Genomic DNA, 17,686 nt, shown 5'->3' on the forward strand with positions numbered 1-17,686 from the left:
TCACTAAATATGCACTGTTTATATGCATAATGCAATATGGTTGAATCCATGGATGCAGAACCATGGATATGAAGGGCCAACTGTAAAGTTATATTAGGATTTGCAACTGTGTAGAAGTATGGTTCAGGGGTAACTGTATTTCTTCTCTGAGTCTCTTTTTAAGAGATGTGATGATACTTTTCCCAGAAGTTCTCCAATAGACTTCCTATCACATCTCATTGGTTTGAAGCATTCACTAGCAAAGGGAATGGGACCACTGTGATTTTTTACCCCAAACAGGATTTACCTGGGTCATTTGTGGGAGGCATGGATACCCATATAAAGCAGGGCTCTGAGTAGGCAACCCATAGTGCCTACTGCAAGTAATCCAGGTAAAATAACATTTAACAAAGAGTATTAAGTCTCTTGAATGATCTTTGCATGGTGTGCTAACTCGATCAGGACATGTGGGACAAGAAGGCCAATTTGGGAGGGGAGATGAATACACCTGCCATGTGGGCACATATATCCTGAAATACCAAGACTTGTGGGGATGGAGGGTGAGAGAGAGAAATGAAGAGGGCAAAATCAACTTTAGTCCCATTGCCACTTGCTGATTCTCTATTGTTCTTTTCACTACCCAATTGCTTAATGTTTATTTGGATAATCTGTTTCATGTGACTTTCCCAAAAGGACAAAATTCTATAGATTGCAAGGGTCAGGAAGAAATATTGTGGGGCAAATGCTTGGCATACAAGTGAGACCTTATCAAAATAATATGTAGACTCCATTGCTGTAAGTTATCCATGGTTGAACATCCAGTGGCTTGGCTGTTTTCTCCTTCCTGTGACTGGAGTTTGAGTACTTCCAGGCATCCCTGCAAGTCAGGAAGGACGTATTCACATTTCCTTAATGATCTAGATGCAGAGTGAATTGGGTTCATGTAAAGATGCCTGTGGTTATTAAAAAAAAAAAAAAATCATTGCTAGGCTTTGGCACCAAGGGGGATGGGCCCTGGTAGTTAACCAGCATCCCTTAAAGTTCTCAAGAAAGGGTCAAAATAAAAGGAGGTGACTACTTGGCATTAGCATATATCTTATAGATACTCTACTATTCCTTCTTCCTCCATCCCAAGTCTAGACGATAAGATTTAGCTTACTGGAGAGCTGTTGAACATACGAGAAGCGCTCCTTATTTCCTTGCCATCAAGAGTAGTCCAAACAAAATAGCCATGGAATTTTACAAAGCACATTTAAAAGAAAACAGTACTTTTGAGATGATGTCTTTCTAAGATGGAAAGCTCCGGTGAACTTCTCTGGAAGCTTTCCCTCGGCCATACACCCTGGCTTCGGAACCTTTCTTTTCTCTAGTAACCACTAGACACCCACAGCTGCCGGCACAGAATTGCTTGGCTGCCAGGCCATGGGTGTTGTGGCCTGATAGCCCCCCAGAGACACGTTGACCACATTCTCCAGGTCCATTTGGCTTCTACCTCACTGACTCCTACCCTGGACCGATAGTTCTGGTGATTTTAACCCCTCACTATCTTTTGAATCTGTCCACTTTCCTCCGTGTCCATCACTATGTCCCTAGTCTGAGCTGTCATCATCTCTTCCCCAGACTGTTTGCAAAGGCCTCTTGCTGGCTTGCTCTAGCTGGTGGAGCTCTGGCTCCCTGCCAGGCCGCAGAATGCATGCTCTGTAGTTGGGGAACTTGGAACACTGCGGATCCCAACTTGTGATTCCCCTGCTTAAAAAAACGTTGAAGGCAGCTTTCCCCTTGCTCTTAAGACAGAACTCTGGATATGGCCTCCAGGACCTTCTCCAGACTGGGCCCTTTCAGACTTTGCAGCCTTGTCTGTGTCCCTCAAGATCACACTGCATCCCTACTGCATGGTGCACAGTGGACGCGCATGAGTATTTGCTGGGTAGAAGCATGAAGCATCTCTTAACCATCTCTCAACTATCCTCTTCCCCGCTCCCTCTCTTTTTTTTTTTTCCCCTCTGTTTGGAATGGCCCCTCCCCACCTTCTGCCTGCCAAAGTCTACTTCATTCTTCAGCCTCAGCTCCAATGCCACTGCCTACAAGAATCCTTTCTGCCTCAGGTGCCCTCTTGCTTTCCTCAACTCCCATAGCCTTTGCCTATTCCTGTCTTTCAACGTGTGTCATATTCCACCTGTGGGACAGTTTACAAGGTATGTATCTTCTCACTCCTACTAGATCATAAGCTCCCGGGGGACAGGCAGTCTGTCTTCCTTTATCTTTGTGTCTTACCTAAAGGTTGCAAACAAGGGCCTCTAGCCAGAGCAGCCCACACACGTACTCGATTTGGTATTGTTGTCCCCCACATTGCTGTTTTAAAAATTTGGACAGGTTTCCAACATTTTTAACAGGGGTCATTTTACTTGGAAAACTTCAGATCTCCTTGCTAGCAATTGGCTGGAAGTAAGTGAGGGCTACACCGTATCCCCCTGGGCATGCCTTCTTCAGTTTGCCTAGTTCCTAGTAGTCCCTGTTGTGCCTGGCCATGGGGTAGACATTAGGGTGTTCAGCCCTTGACCTATCTGTCTGCTGATCCCAAAAAAGGGACTTGATATTTGGTGATCACATAATGAACAAACAGAAATGGGCTGGGAGAATTATTTCCCTGACCAGCTCTGTTTTCTTCCTGAAAGATTTATTATTTTTGATAGATTGGAGATCCCTGGAAGAAGTGAGAGGTACTGCTTCCAGGCCTGTTTATGTGTATGGGGCAGGGAGAAGAGTGTATTTTTTTAAGACTAAGAATGGGATTCTCAAAGGACCTTCTCTAGCTATTGCTGGCAGAGTCAAAGGAAAATCTATTTAAAGGGACACTGCAAAGAGGACAAGCACATATTTTAAAGCAAACAGGCAACTTAGCACTTTAAATTAATGGAAATGCAGAAGAAATCAGAGCTCAACCCTTATTCAGCCTACTTGCCAGACTTTCACTTACTTTCAACCCAGGAATTTCTCTCTTTTGTGGCCTTCAGGGTTAGGAGAAGGAAAGACACAAGTTCAGTTTAAATTTTTGCTTTAAAAAAAAATCAACAAAATTCCTGAATTCAAGGAGCTAAATCTTTCACATCATAAGAAATGCCCATCGTGAAAGGGGAAATGCTCGGCTTCAAGCTGTGAACACTCAGCAGTCTTAGAGCCCCTTTGATTTGGGTCTCTTGTTTGTTTGCATTTGTTCTGCTTCTGTTTGGGTGAATTTTTTCAGTGACTTTCCTGGTTTTTGATACACCTTTGATACTTCCTTTTCTGAACCCATGGAGTCACCTATAGAGTTCCCTTTCAAATTCAGGGAGGAGCAAAGGAGAGGATGCTATGTTTTCCTCTCTTAGTGGCTGCCCCCTTTTACTTCAGGGTCTTATATACATGAGAGTACTAACAAGCATGGACACAACTTTGTTTCTTCTTTGCCAACCCTTATCAGAGCCAGATTTCTTTCCGTCCCTCCTTCCCTCCCCCCTTCCCTCCCTCCTTCCCTCCCTCTCTTCCTTTTCTGATTTTGAGTCCTCTCTCTTTTTTTCTTGGTGAGTCTAGCTAAAGGTTTGTCTGTTCTGTTTATCTTTTTAAAAACCAGTTCTTAGTTTCATTGATCTTTTCTCTGTCTTTTTTAGTCTCTCTTTCATTTATTTCCACTCTTAGGAGCCAGATTTCTTATGTGTTGGCCTTGGGGGTGGTTTCATTAAATGTCTCTCTTTGGTGGAGCGTCAGTGACTAACTGATTCACTTGCACTGTTTTGAGCACTGAAGCCCTCTCTTGCCGTATCCTCTTTGCATTTTCATGGTGAACATTACTTATGATATTTATTTCCTTACACTGACTGGTTTTCCAACCAACTCACAACTATTGTAGCTCAAGTGTGGCAGCTGCAGCGAGGCAGCTGGCAGACTTCAGGGTAATTGCAGTTCATCTGTAGGTGCTTGAGAGCTCAGTGATAGAACATTCTGGAGCCAGACTGCCTAGTTTTGCTCGTCTCTTCTGAAACCTGTGTGAAGTACTTCAGTTCTTCATGCCTGAGTTTCCTCATCTGAATAAGGAGATATAATAATTGTATTAGAAACATGTAAATTAGCACATCAGATTCTCTTGGCTTCTCCTGTGCGTATTTCAGCCACCACTGTGGTGACCAGTTGTGTAGCCTCCAATTCGTTTCACGCAGGTGCAGCCTGATAGCTGGTAGCCTCCTGCCCTTACCATGTGCCTCCTGCCTCTTACCTCCCACCCAAGGGAGACATGACACAAAGTGCCGTCCACACGTGTACAGCCTGGAAGCAAAGGAGTATTAAAAAAAGCAAAGGAGTATTAAAAAAATAAAACTTTGACTAATGGGAGGTGAGAGCTGGGCCTTCTGAATAGCAGTCATTAGGTAGCCTCTCGGAAGATGGTCCCAAGAGATGGAGCAGGTATTGGTGCTTGAAGCAGGTAGGGGTTAGCTTCTCTGCCTCACTCCTCCTGAGAACCCCCTAGTAGAATAGAATAGTGTCATATAAGCCTTCACCTCAGACTCTTCTTTCTGGGAAACCTAAAGACAACAATAGCACCTACCCTCTTAGAGTCATTGTGAGGATTAAGTTAATTCATCCACCTAAATCTCTTAGGAGAGCATCTGGCAAGTAGTATAATGTAGGCTTTCAGAGAAATCAGGGGATGGAGGCAGGAGGGTCATGGAGCTGTACCTGAAGGTGAGGGAAGATGGAGAAATTGTTCTAATGATTAAACCAAAACAAGTCATTCTTATTGAAGGGACGGGCTTTCTTCACAGTTCTGTTCTTGGCAAGCAAAACCCTTAGGGCTGAATGCCAAAAACATAGCACACATGGCTCTTACCCACTTGGGAGATTTGCATGTGTGCATATGTTTACTTTTGCTTTGCTTTTGTTTTCTTGGCAGTTTGTGTGTGTTTGGGCCAAAGGGCTGAGCATCTATCTCAGTCTTTGTAGCAAAGGGTGAGCCAGCATTGGGTCAGCTGGGAGAAAGCCATTGATATCTGCTTTCAGGTCACACCTTACACCAAGCCTTACAGTTCCCTGTGAGTATTCGGAGCTTTTCCTGAGTCACATGCCCTGTGGAGTGGTGCACCTGTTTGAAACAAGCTGTGTGGCGCTGATTTCCACGGGAGGTCAGCAGCTTCTCACTCTCACCCTCCTGCTTCTTGGTGTCACAAGGCTGATTTCATCTCAAAAGCAGCTGTCTTTGCTGCAACTTAATAACTCTTAATTTCCTGGAGAGGGACTGACACGTTTTTATCATCAAGAGTCATCTTAGTCTGCACGGTCTGGAAATTTCCACTCATCTTTGTGATCTTTGAAATGTTTCTCTTTGTGGAAGAGTCTGACTTATCTTCTTTCTTACTCAGTGTGACTGCCTTTCAGATGCCATTCCCAGATTAAAGAGTCTCATCCAGTGTGAGAACGGTTCTCTTTGCCTCCGGTTTACCCCTTAGTGTAGTCTTCACATGGGTCTCCGTCCCTGAGTCACTGAAATCTGTAATGAAGGATTAATCTACGCTCTAAGAACAGTTGTACATGTATTTGTCTTCATTCTGTCTTGGTGGACACTTCGGCAGGAGGTTTGAAGAAATGTTAAGGCGATTTGAATTTTGGTGTCTATCTTTTCTGCTTTCTCACATGTATTGAAATGCTTTTCTTTAAGCAGATTAGCATGCTGATTTAGTGTTTCCACTTTGGTATTGTAAGTATAAATCATTATTTCTTGGTTCTGTGCAAGGTGGTAGAGGAACCCAACACGTCTGGCTTGTTGGTCTACTGCAAGACTCTTCCTGTTCACTTGGAGGTGCATAGGATTTGATAGAACAGAATCACTGTTTCATTAAAGTCAGGATTTCAGTGAGAAAATGGAGTAATCCTAAGGCCCCAAGGAAGAATTGGTGTATTAGGTTTTTGGTTGTAAGAAACAGACGTCAACTGTGGCTAATTTTCAAAAAAAAAGGGAATTTACTGACAGTCTTCTTGGAGTAATTGAAAGCAGAGTTGAACCATCAGACATTAGAACACAACCTCAAGGGCCCTTACGTGCCTCACATCCTACTCCATGTCCCTACACCATTCACTCTTCTCTTCTAGATGATTGTCTCAGATCTTGCTTCCTGTTTCACTGAGAAAATAGATGCGACAGGAGAACGTCCACAAGCCACCACCCCTGCGCCCATGTTCCTGTCTTCTCTCCATGGGTGACAGGAGAACACTCAGTGCTTCTACCTAAAGGCAGTCCCATCACTGGGGCACTAGAGCTGATCCCCGATTGCATCCGGAAGGATTTGGCTCCAGTAGTTTCCCCCTCTATCTCCTTACATCATTGACTTTGTAGTTTCTGCTGAATCTTTCTCATCAGCACTTATAATTTCTGTGATCCTTTACAAATGGAGAACAAAAAAAACAAAACAAAAAACCTTTCTAGATCTTGCATCCCTTTCTAGATACCATTCCTTTCCTCTGTGCTCTCCTCAGCAGAATGTCTTACATAGTTGTCTGTGTCACCATGTCCAAATCCTCTCTTGAACCTACACCATTTGGGCTTTTTTTTTTTTTTTTTTTGGCTGCGCTGGGTCTTTGTTGCTGCGCGTGGGCTTTCTCTAGTTGCGGCAAGCGGGGGCCACTCTTTGCTGCAGTACATGGGCCTCTCATTGTGGTGGATTCTCTTGTTACGAAGCACAGGCTCCAGGCACGCGGGCTTAGTAGTTGTGGCTCATGGGGTCTAGAGCGCAGGCTCAGCAGTTGGGGCGCATGGGCCCAGTTGCTTCGCGGCATGTGGGATCTTCCCAGACCAGGGATCGAACCCATGTCCCCTGCATTGGCAGGTGGATCCTTAACCACTGCGCCACCAGGGAAGTCCCACCACTCGGGCTTTTACACCTACTGCTCCACTGAAATGCCTCCTATTGGTGTTGCTAAGTCAGTTTCAACTTACCTTCCCTGATGGTTCTGAAGGATTTAACACAGTTTCGCACTCTGTCCTCCTTGAAATGCGTTCTTCACTTGGTTTCCAGGTCATCATACTCTCCTGTTTTTTTCCCCTACCTCTTTGGCTGCTCCTTTTCAGTCTCATTTTCTGTGCCCCAGGATTTATTCAGTCCTTTGATCCTTAGACCTGCTCTGCCCACTTTCCCTCCTCTCTCTCCCCAGTGAGGTCTTTTTCTAGGATTACAACCTCCAGCCCCAGTGCTCCCTACCCACAAGCACTGTTTAATTTTTTTCCATAATATGTGTCACTATCTAATATACTGTATATTTGACTTACGTATTTATTGTTTTCTTCTCACTGAAATGCAAGCTCTGTGAGGATGAAAATTTGTCTGTACACTGCCTGCAACAAAGCTTTGCACGTAGCAGGAGGTGCTCTCCATAAATATTTGTTGAATAATGAATGAAATAAAGGGTGGAAAATATCCAGGGAACTAATCGGTGGCCCTGGAGCACTATTTTTTTTTTTTTGCGGTACACGGGCCTCTCACTGCCGTGGCCTCTCCCGCTGCGGAGCACAGGCTCTGGACGCACAGGCTCAACGGCCATGGCTCACGGGCCCAGCCGCTTCGTGGCATGTGGGATCTTCCTGGACCAGGGCACGTACCCATGTCCCCTGCATCGGCAGGCGGATTCTCAACCACTGCGCCACCAGGGAAGCCCAGAAGTGTAATAGAAAGTCTTTTTTTTTTTTTTTTTTTGCGGTACGCGGGCCTCTCACTGCTGTGGCCTCTCCCGCTGCGAAGCACAGGCTCTGGACACACAGGCTCAGCGGCCATGGCTCATGGGCCCAACAGCTCCGTGGCATGTGGGATCTTCCCGGACCGGGGCACGTACCCGTGTCCCCTGCATCGGCAGACGGACTCTCAACAACTGTGCCACTGGGGAAGCCCTAGCACTACCTTTTGAATGTCTCAACTCTGAACACCTCTGTCTTCTTATGATTCCACTACAGGTTAATGTTACTAATGAAGAGAGCATAATGGCCTCCCTTGGGTAATGCACTCACTTCTGTGGCGAGGCGGTAGTGGGGTACTCAGCTGACATTCTTGGTAGGAACACATCTAATGGGAGAGGGGCAATCCAAGGAAAAATTGGAGTATTTGTCTTTCTCTGTCTGACTTATTTCACTTAGCGTAATACCCTCTAGGTCCATCCATATTGTCACAAATGGGAAAGATTCCATTATTTTGTATGGTTGAGTAAAAATTCCAGTGTGTGTGTATGTATCATATCTTCTTTATCCATTCATCCATCACTGAGCACTTAGTTTACTTCCATATCTTGCCTATTGTAAATAACGCTGCAATGAACATTGAGATGCATGTATCTTTTCAAATTAGTGTTTTTGTTGTCTTCGGCTAAATACCCAGAAGTAGAATTGCTGGATCATATGGTAGTTCTGTTATTTGAGGAACGTTCATACTATTTTCTGTAGCGGTTGTACCAATTTACATTCCCTACAACAGTTCACAAGGATTCCCTTTTCACTCCATCATCACCAACACTTGTTTCTTATCTTTTTTTCTTTTTGTCTGTGCTGGGTCTTCGTTTCTCTGTGAGGGCTTTCTCTAGTTGTGGCAAGCGGGGGCCACTCTTCATCGCAGTGCGCGGGCCTCTCACTATCGTGGCCTCTCCTGTTGCGGAGCACAGGCTCCAGACACATAGGCTCAGTAGTTGTGGCTCATGGGCCTAGTTGCTCTGCGGCATGTGGAATCCTCCCAGACCAGGGCACGAACCCGTGTCCCCTGCATTGGCAGGCAGATTCTCAACCACTGCACCACCAGGTAAGCCCCCTGGCAGGAGTTCTTTAGACCCAACCAAGTTGTCAATTACTTGCCATGCAGTCTTAATTTGGATGTTTGGTGGTCGTCTGGGTGGATCTTTTCAAGTCCAAAGAGATAGAGCAATAGGAGAATGAGAACGACTGAGGGGGAAAAGCCTTGGCCTCAGTGCGCTTCTTCACGGCCAGAGAACTGGTCTCTGCCAGATCCTGCAGGCGACGTCAGCTGCCACTTAACGGGCTACTTGAATCTACATGGCTCAGATAAGTCCCAGCCACCCTTCAGAGGGGAGCCATAGCCCAATAGGCGGATCGAGATTATGGCCTTTGAGGCCCCGCATTGGGTGCCAGAAAAGATGTTGCAGGAAAGAGAGTGGGGTGCGAGAGGATGGTCACATCCCAAGTCATGTCTGAGTCCCTGGAATGGCCGCCAAGTGTGGGTTCTTGGCTTTGTGCAGGAAAGGATTCAAGAGCAAGACATAGTAAAGTGAAAGAAGGTTTATTCAGGGAGATACACACTCCAAAGACAGAGTGTGGGCCATCTTGGAAGGCCTTGTTTCTTATCTTTTTGATAATAGCCATTCTCATAGGTGTGAGGTGATATATCATTGTGGTTTTGATTTGCATTTCCCTGGTGATTAGTGATGTTGAGCATCTTTTCATGTGCCTGTTGGCTATCTGTATGTCTTCTTTGGAAATGTCTGTTCAGGTCCTCTGCCCATATTTTAATTGGATTTTTTAGTTTTTGATATTGAGTTGTATGAATTCTTTATATATTTTAGATATTAATCCCTTATCAGACATATCGTTTGCAAATATCTTCTGCTGTTTAGTAGGTTGCCTTTTCATTTTGTTGAAGGTTTTCTTTGCTGTGCAAAAGCTTTTTAGTTTTTCTTTGCTGTGCAAAAGCATTTGTTTAGTTTTGTTTTTGTTACCCTTACCCGAAGATACATACCTGAAAAAGTATTGCTAAGACCAATGTCAAAGAGCTTACTGCCTATGTTTTCTTCTAGGAGTTTTATGGTTTCAGGTCTTGCATTTAAGTCTTTAATCCGTTTTGAGGTTTTTTTGTTTTTGTTTTTTGTTTTGTTTTTGTATATGGTCTAAGAAAGTGGACTAGTTTTATTCTTTTGCATGTAGCTGTCCAGTTTTCCTAGCAACATTCAATGAAGAGACTGTCTTTCCCCCATTGTGTATTCTTGCCTCTTTTGTTGTAAATTAATTGACCATGTAAGCATGGGTTTATTTCTGGGCTTTCTATTCTGTTCCATTGAGCTATGTGTCTGCTTTTGTTCCAGTACCATACTGTTTTGATTACTATAGCTTTGTAGTATGGTTTGGAATCAGGGAGTGTAATACCTCCAGCTTTCTTCTTTCTCAAGATTGCTTTGGCTATTTGGGGTCTTTTGTGGTTCCATACAAATTTTAGGATTATATGTTCTAGTTCTGTGAAAAATGCCATGAGTATTTTGATAGGGATTGAATAGGTAAGTTTTTTGGGTATGGACACTTTAACAGTTTTAATTCTTCCAATCCATGAGCGTGGAATATCTTTCCATTTATTTGCATCATCTTCAATTTCTTTCATCAGTGTCTTACACTTTACAGGTCTTTCACCTCCTTGGTTAAATTTCTTCCTCAGTATTTTATTCTTTTCGATGCAGTTGTAAATGGAATTTTTTTCTTAATTTCTCTTTTTGATAGATCATTATTAGTATATAGCAACACTGTAGATTTCTGTAATATTGTATCCTGCAACTTTACTAAATTCATTTACTAATTCTAAAAGTTTTTTGGTGGAGTCTAGGGTTTTTTATATATAGTATCTTGTCATCTGCAAACAGTGACTATTTTACTTCTTCCTTTCTAATTTGGGTGTCTTCTTTTTTTTTCTAATTTGGGTGTCTTCTTTTTTTTTTTTTTTTTTTTTTTCTTGTCTGATTGCTGTGGCTAGGACTTCCAATACTACATTGACTAAAAGTGAGAAGAGTGGGCATCCTTGTCTTATTCCTGATCTTAGAGGAAAAGCTTTCAGCTTTTCACTGTTGAGTATGATGTTAGCTGTGGGTTTGTCATATATGACCTTTATTATGTTGAGGTACATTCCGTCTATACCCACTTTGTTGAGAGTTTTTATCATAAATGCATGTTGGATTTTGTCAAATACCTTTTCTGAATCTACTGAGATGATCATATGATTTTTGTCCTTCATCTTGTTAATGTCATGTATCACGTTGATTGATTTGTGGTTGTTAAATCATCCTTGCGTGCTTGGGTTAAATCCAACTTGGTCATGATGTATGATGTTTTTAATGTATTGTTGAATTCAGTTTGCTAGAATTTGTTGAGGATTTTTGCATCTATGTGCATCAGGGATATTGGCTTGTAATTCTTCGTTTTTGTAGTGTCTTTGTCTGGTTTTAGTATCATGGTAATGCTGACCTTGTAGAATGTGTTCAGAAGCATTCCTTTCTCATCAATTGTTTGGAATAGTTTGAGAAGAATAGATACTAACTCTTCTAAATGTCTGGTAGAGTTTACCTGTGAAGCTGTCTGGTCCTGGACTTTTGTTTCGTGAGTGTTTTTTGATGACTGATTGCTAGTGATTGGTCTGTTCAGATTTTCTGTTTCTTCCTGATTCAATCTTGGGAGATAGAATGTTTCTAGGAATTTATCCATTTCTTCTAGTTGTCTGATTTGTTGGCATATAGTTGTTTTAGTAAGGTTATTATTCTTTGGTATCAGTTTTAAGTTCTCTTTGATTTCTGATTTTATTTATTTGGTTCTCCCCCTTACCCCCCCACCCCATGAGTCTGGCTAACAGTTTGTCATTTTTTAAAAATCTATTAAAAAACCAGCTCTTACTTTTATTGACCTTTTCTATTGGTTTCTTAGTTTTTATTTCATTTATTTCTGTTTTCATCTTTATTATTTCCTTCCTTCTGATAACTTTGGGTTTTGTTTGTTCTTTTATAGTTCTTTTAGGTGTAAAGTTAGGTTATTTGAGATTTTTCTTGTTTCTTGAGGTAGGCCTGGATCACTATGAACTTCTCTCTTAGAACTGCTTTTGTTGTCCCATAGATTTTGAAAGTTGTTTCCATTTTCATTTGTCTCCAGAGATTTTTAAATTTTCTCTTTGATTTCTTTGTTGACCTATTGGTTGTCTAGCACCATGTTGTTTAGTCTCCATGTGTTAGTTTTCTTCTTGTAATGGATTTCTTGTTTCATACCACTGTGGTTGAAAAGATGCTTGATATGATTTCAGTTTTCTTAAATTTACTGAGATTTGTTCTGTGGCCTGACATGTGATCTATCCTGGAGAATGTTCCATGTGCACTTGAAAAAACTGTGTATTCTGCTCTTTTGGAGTGGAATATTCTGTATATATCTGTGAAGTCAATTTGGATTAATGTGTCATTCAAAGCCAATGTTTCCTTATCAATTTTCTGTCTAAATGATCTATCCACTGATGTAAATGGAGTATTAAAGCCTCCTACTATTATTGTGTTACTGTCAGTTTCTTCCTCTGTTTCTGTTAATATTTGCTTTATGTATTTAGGTGCTCTTATGTTCAGTGCATAAATATTTATGAATGTTATATCATCTTCTTGGGTTGACCCCTTTATCATTATGTAATGCCCTTATCTTTTGTTGTATACTGTCTTTTAAAGTCTGTTTTGTCTGATATGAGTGTTGCTACCCTAGCCTTTTCTGTTTGTTTCCATTTGCATGGAATATGTTTTTCCATCCCTTAACTTTCAGTCTGTCTTTAGATCTGAAGTGAGTCTCTTGTAGGCAGCATATAGATGGGTCTTCATTCAGCCACCCTATGTCTTTTGATTGGAGCATTTAGTCCTTTGATTTTTAAAGTGATTATTGATAAGTATATACTTATTGCCAGTTTGTTAATTGTTTTCTGGTTGTTTTTGTAGTTCTTCTGTGTTCATTTCTTTTCTTAGTCTCTTCCCTTGTGGTTTGATCATTTTCTTTTGCATTATATTTAGGATCTGTTCTCTTTATTTTTTGTGTAGCTCTTGTAGGTTTTTGGTCTGTAGTCACAATGAAGTTCATATATATCGACCTATATAGATGTAACAGTTTATTTGAAGCTAAGAGTTGCTTAAGTTTGAACACATTCTAAAAGCAGTAAATATTTCCTCCCCTCTCCATGTTTTGTTTTTTATGTCATATTTTAATTTTGTGTATTCCTCAACTACTTATCGTATTTACAGTTGACTTTACTGCTTTTGTCTTTTAACATTCATACTTGCTTTTTAAGTGCCTGATCCACTGCATTTACTATATATTTGCCTTTACCAGTGAGATTCTTTTTCTTTCATTTTTTAAAAATTTCTAGTTATGACCTTTTCTTTGCCACTTAGAGAAGACCCTTCAACATTTCTTGTGAAACCAGTTTAGTAGTGGTAAACTCCTTTAGTTTTTGCTTGTCTAGGAAACTCTTTATCTCCCCTCAATTCTGAATGATATCCTTGCTGTGTAGAGTATTCTTGGTTGTAAATTTTCTCCTTTTAGCACTCCCTTCTGGCTTGTAAATTTTCTGCTGAGAAATCAGCTGATAGCCTTATTGGGCGGGGGGGGCTTCCCTTGTATGTGACTAATTGTTTTTCTTTTGCTGCTTTTAAAAATTCAGTTTTTTTTTTCTTTTTTTTTAAAGCCTACAGCACCCGGTATTCCCAGGTGGTCTCCCATCCAAGTACTAACCAGGCCCGACCCTGCTTAGCTTCCGAGATCAGACGAGATCGGGTGCGTTCAGGGTGGTATGGCCGTAGACTAAAAATTCAGTTTTTAACTTTTACCACTTAAATTATGATATGTCTTGGTGTGGATCTTTTTTGGTTTATCTTGTTTGGGACTCTCTTGTCCTGGACCTGGATACCTATTTCTTTCCCCCAGGTTAAGGAAGTTTTTAGCCATTATTTCTTGAAATACGTTTTCTGATTCTTTCTCTCTCTTTTCTCTTTCTGGGACCCCTATAACGTAAATGTTAATACACTTGATGTTCTCACTGATGTCCCTTAAACAATCCTCATTTTTCAAAATTCTTTTTTCTTTTTGTCATTCTGATTGGGTGATTTCCACTATTCTGTCTTCCAGATTGCTGATCTGTTCTTCTGTATCATCTAATCTGCTGATTCATTTCAGTTATTGTATTCTTCAGCTGTGATTTGTTCTATCTTACATTTTCTAATTCTTTCTTGAAGTTCTGTCTTCTTCCATTCTTCTCCTGCATTCAGTGAGCATTTTAATAACCATTACTTTGAACTCTTTATCTGGTAAATTACTTATCTCCATTTAATTAAGTTTTTTTTTCCTCCTGGGGTTTTATCTTGTTCTTTCATTTGGAACATATCCTTCTGCTTCTAGTTTCTTTTTTTTTTTTCTTTCTTTCTGTGTTTGTTTCTAAGAGTTAGGCAAAACAGCTACCTCTCCCAGTCTTAAAGGCATGGCCTTGGGCCTCCCTGGTGGCGCAAGTGGTTGAGAGTCCGCCTGCCGATGCAGGGGATACGGGTTCGTGCCCCGGTCTGGGAGGATCCCATATGCCGCGGAGCGGCTGGGCCCGTGAGCCATGGCCGCTGAGCCTGCGCGTCCGGAGCCTGCGCGTCCGGAGCCTGTGCTCCGCAACGGGGGAGGCCACAACAGTGAGAGGCCCGCATACCGCAAAAAAAAAAAAAAAAAAAGGCATGGCCTTGTGTAGGAGTGTTTCCTTTGCAGACTGCATGTGCTGGGTTGGGTTTGGCAGGCTGGTTGGCACTGGAGTGGGCATGGACTGGGGTGGGATCCCAGGGCACATGGGCCACCCTGGCAGAACAGCTAGACCTGGAGTATGTAAGGTGTTATGATTCTTGACATGAATAGACCTATCAGAAATTGTTTTATTCATGGTTGAGTCTGATCTTACTCAGTTGAAATGTAAGGCAAACCTAATGCAAATGTCATGAGGCTTTCTGTTCTTTGTAATGTCCCCCTTATGACATGTGGAGAATCCAGAAATGAATGCTGGATAAACTCACCTACAAAAGACCCAGAATTGTGCCTCATTTTACAGTAAAACCAAAAGAATATTCCAAAGTGAAGCACTTTCAGTAGCAAAGATTCTAAGCTCTATGTCAGTTCCTATTAAAGGAGGTTGTCCTTGTATCCCTGTGCTCTTTGGGATTTGGCAGCATGTTAAAAACTGTGTTCTCTGGTGTTACTGATCATTAGCAGCTTCTTTGATGAAGCCGGCTTGGACAGAGCTTAGCCGAGATAAACAGGACAGCCCAGTTGGCATCATTCATGCCACCATGTATTAATTTATTGAGCACCTGTGCTAACAAGGCACTAACTTATCCAAGATGCTGATGATTTATTTCTATTAGGAGGTGGTATGAGAAAGCATTGGCCCAACAGGTAAAAGGTACAGATCTTGAGTTTTTACAAACTCATTTTATTCATGATCTTGAGCAAGTATACCAGGGCTCAGGTTTCTCCATCTACAAAATAAAGAGGATTATTTTTGCATTAAAAAAAAAAGCACGCACACACACACAGACATACATACACACAGTGCAGTTAAGGAAAACAGTCTAGAAGGATAGCCAGCAATATCTTAACTGTTGTTATCTGTAGGTGCTTATGTTTTCTTCTCTTGCCTTCTTTATTTTTGAATTTTTATAAAATGACTGTGTGCTATTTACAAAGTTATAATTATTTTATTTTATTTTTTTTGATAAACGATTTTTTTTGTGCGTGTGTGGTATGTGGGCCTCTCACTGTTGTGGCCTCTCCAGCTGTGGAGCACAGGCTTCGGACGTGCTGGTTCAGCGGCCAAGGCTTACGGGCCCAGCCGCTCTGCGGCATGTGGGATCTTCCCGGACTGGGGCACGAACCCACGTCCCCTGCATCGGCAGGCGGACTCTCAACCACTGCACGACCAGGGAAGCCAAAGTTATAATTATTTTTAATGAATGGAACAGATTCTTTGATTCTGAGCCTCTTTTAACTTTGAAGACATCTATGATTTTATGCACAAGACTTGGTAAAACAGGACAGGACAGTCAATGCTTGGGCGTTCTGAGACAGAATCCCTTTTGTCTGCTTTTGCTCCCCATCTTTTGTCCACTTCCCTGCTCATTTGCATTTCTACCTGAAAGTGGGCATCAGAGAGAAAGGAGAATATATTTTAGTAATGCTTGAGATAGGGGTAAAAAGCTTTTGTTTTTTTCCCAACTAGTCTTACTAGTGACTTTTAACTATACCAATTTTTTTTCTGACTTTCTTAGCCATTAGTTCATTGAATGTGAGCTTTACTGTTATGGTAGAACTGGTTTAAAATAAAAGAACAGCAGCAAAAAACTGCATTTTTTTTGTTTCTGTATTGTATCTTTTTGTCCCATTTTTAGGTACTGTGAGGGTCCACTGGCTTTTCATTCAACATAGACCCCTTTCTTCTCTTCTTAGGCTCAGTCTATTCCAGCCTATCTGGTATCTTGAGCTTCTTCCTCCTACCTATATGCCCCGATCTGCTAGACCTGGGGTTGGAAAACCCTGCTGCTGGTTTTTGTACGTCCCACAAGCTCAGAATGGTTGTGTACAGTTTTCAGTAGTTGGAAATAATCAAAAAAAGAAAAACAGTTCAGGACACATGAAAATTATATGAGATTCAAATTTCAGTGTTCACAAAGTTGTATTGGAACAGGGGCACATTTCTTTATTTATGTATTATCTCTGGCATCCTCCGAGTTACACTGGCTGGTTGAGAAGTTGCAAGAGAAACCATATGGCCCTCAAAGCCCGGAATATTTACTGTCTGTCTGGTTCTTTAGAGAACAGGTCTTCCAACTCTGTCCTGGAGCCTCCTTTTTCATTGGATGTCTTCAAGTCTAAGACCTGTTCAGACGTGCTAACTCATTCAAGAGCTATTTGTTGAGTGCCTACAGCTTGCCAGGCACTATGCTAGACACTGTAGCAAAGAGAGCATGATGCCTTCCCTGTTAGGAGGAACTTACAACCTAGAGAGGAGCATGGATATGACCACAGGTAAACTACAGCATAGTTCTGTGTGGTAGTGCTAGGTGTGAGATAAGGGCTATGGGAACCTTGAGGGAGTGCCCTAACTCTGCTTGGGAAAGCAGGAAGAGAGGAGATAATGGATAACAGAGTCTTGATAGCTTAAAGCTGTGTTGTTCTACATTGGTGACTTTTATTTAGTTGTTTTTTTTAATTTTTATTTTATATTGGAGGATATTGATTAACAATGTTATGTTAGTTTCAGGTGTACACAGTGATTCAGTTATACACATACATGTATCTTACTGGGGGGGGCTGCTTCAGGTCTTAGTTGCAGCACGTGGGATTTTTTTTTTTTTTTTTTTTAGTTGTGGCATGTGGGATCTTTAGTTTCAGCATGTGGGATCTTTTAGTTTTGGCATGTAGGATCTAGTTCCCTGATCAGGGATCAAACCTGGGCCCCCTGCATTGGGAGTGAGGAGTCTTAGCCACTGGACCACCAGGGAAGGCCCACATGTATGTATTCTTTTTCAAATTCTTTAATGAAAACACTGGAATTGTTCCACTAAAGTTAATTGTTACCTAGAACAAGAGTTTTCATAATTTTAACGAGTGTGCCTTTAACATTTCAATTGTACATTGTACAATGTAATTATTTTCCTGTTACAGGATCAACATTTTATAGAGCTATGTAAATAAACATTGTATAGAATGACTTTAGGTTATCATCATCAAAATATAAAATTTTCTTTTAAGAGCCCCTATTAGCTCTCTACTTATGGGCAAAGGGGAATAGGCTTTTACATTAAAATTGCAGTTTTCATTTACTTTAAGCTTATTTTTAAATGTTTCTCAGTACTAAAAGGCTTTACGGTACTAAGGATATATATATTTTTCTTA

At 41.5% G+C, this 17,686-nt stretch overlaps 1 protein-coding gene and 1 non-coding gene across 4 annotated transcripts in view; one reads left to right on the forward strand and one right to left on the reverse strand.

Moving 5' to 3' along the window:
• The window catches only part of ARHGAP26 (Rho GTPase activating protein 26), a 494,532-nt gene that overhangs the window by 316,540 nt on the left and 160,306 nt on the right, over nucleotides 1-17,686 (forward strand). The gene's annotated exons all lie outside the window — the stretch shown is intronic.
• LOC132487230 (5S ribosomal RNA) lies at nucleotides 13,450-13,568 on the reverse strand. The gene has a single exon (XR_009531530.1). It is a non-coding gene; the product is annotated as a 5S ribosomal RNA (ribosomal RNA).

The sequence above is a fragment of the Mesoplodon densirostris genome, chromosome 3, assembly GCF_025265405.1.
Source record: "Mesoplodon densirostris isolate mMesDen1 chromosome 3, mMesDen1 primary haplotype, whole genome shotgun sequence".
Lineage (NCBI taxonomy): Eukaryota > Metazoa > Chordata > Mammalia > Artiodactyla > Ziphiidae > Mesoplodon > Mesoplodon densirostris.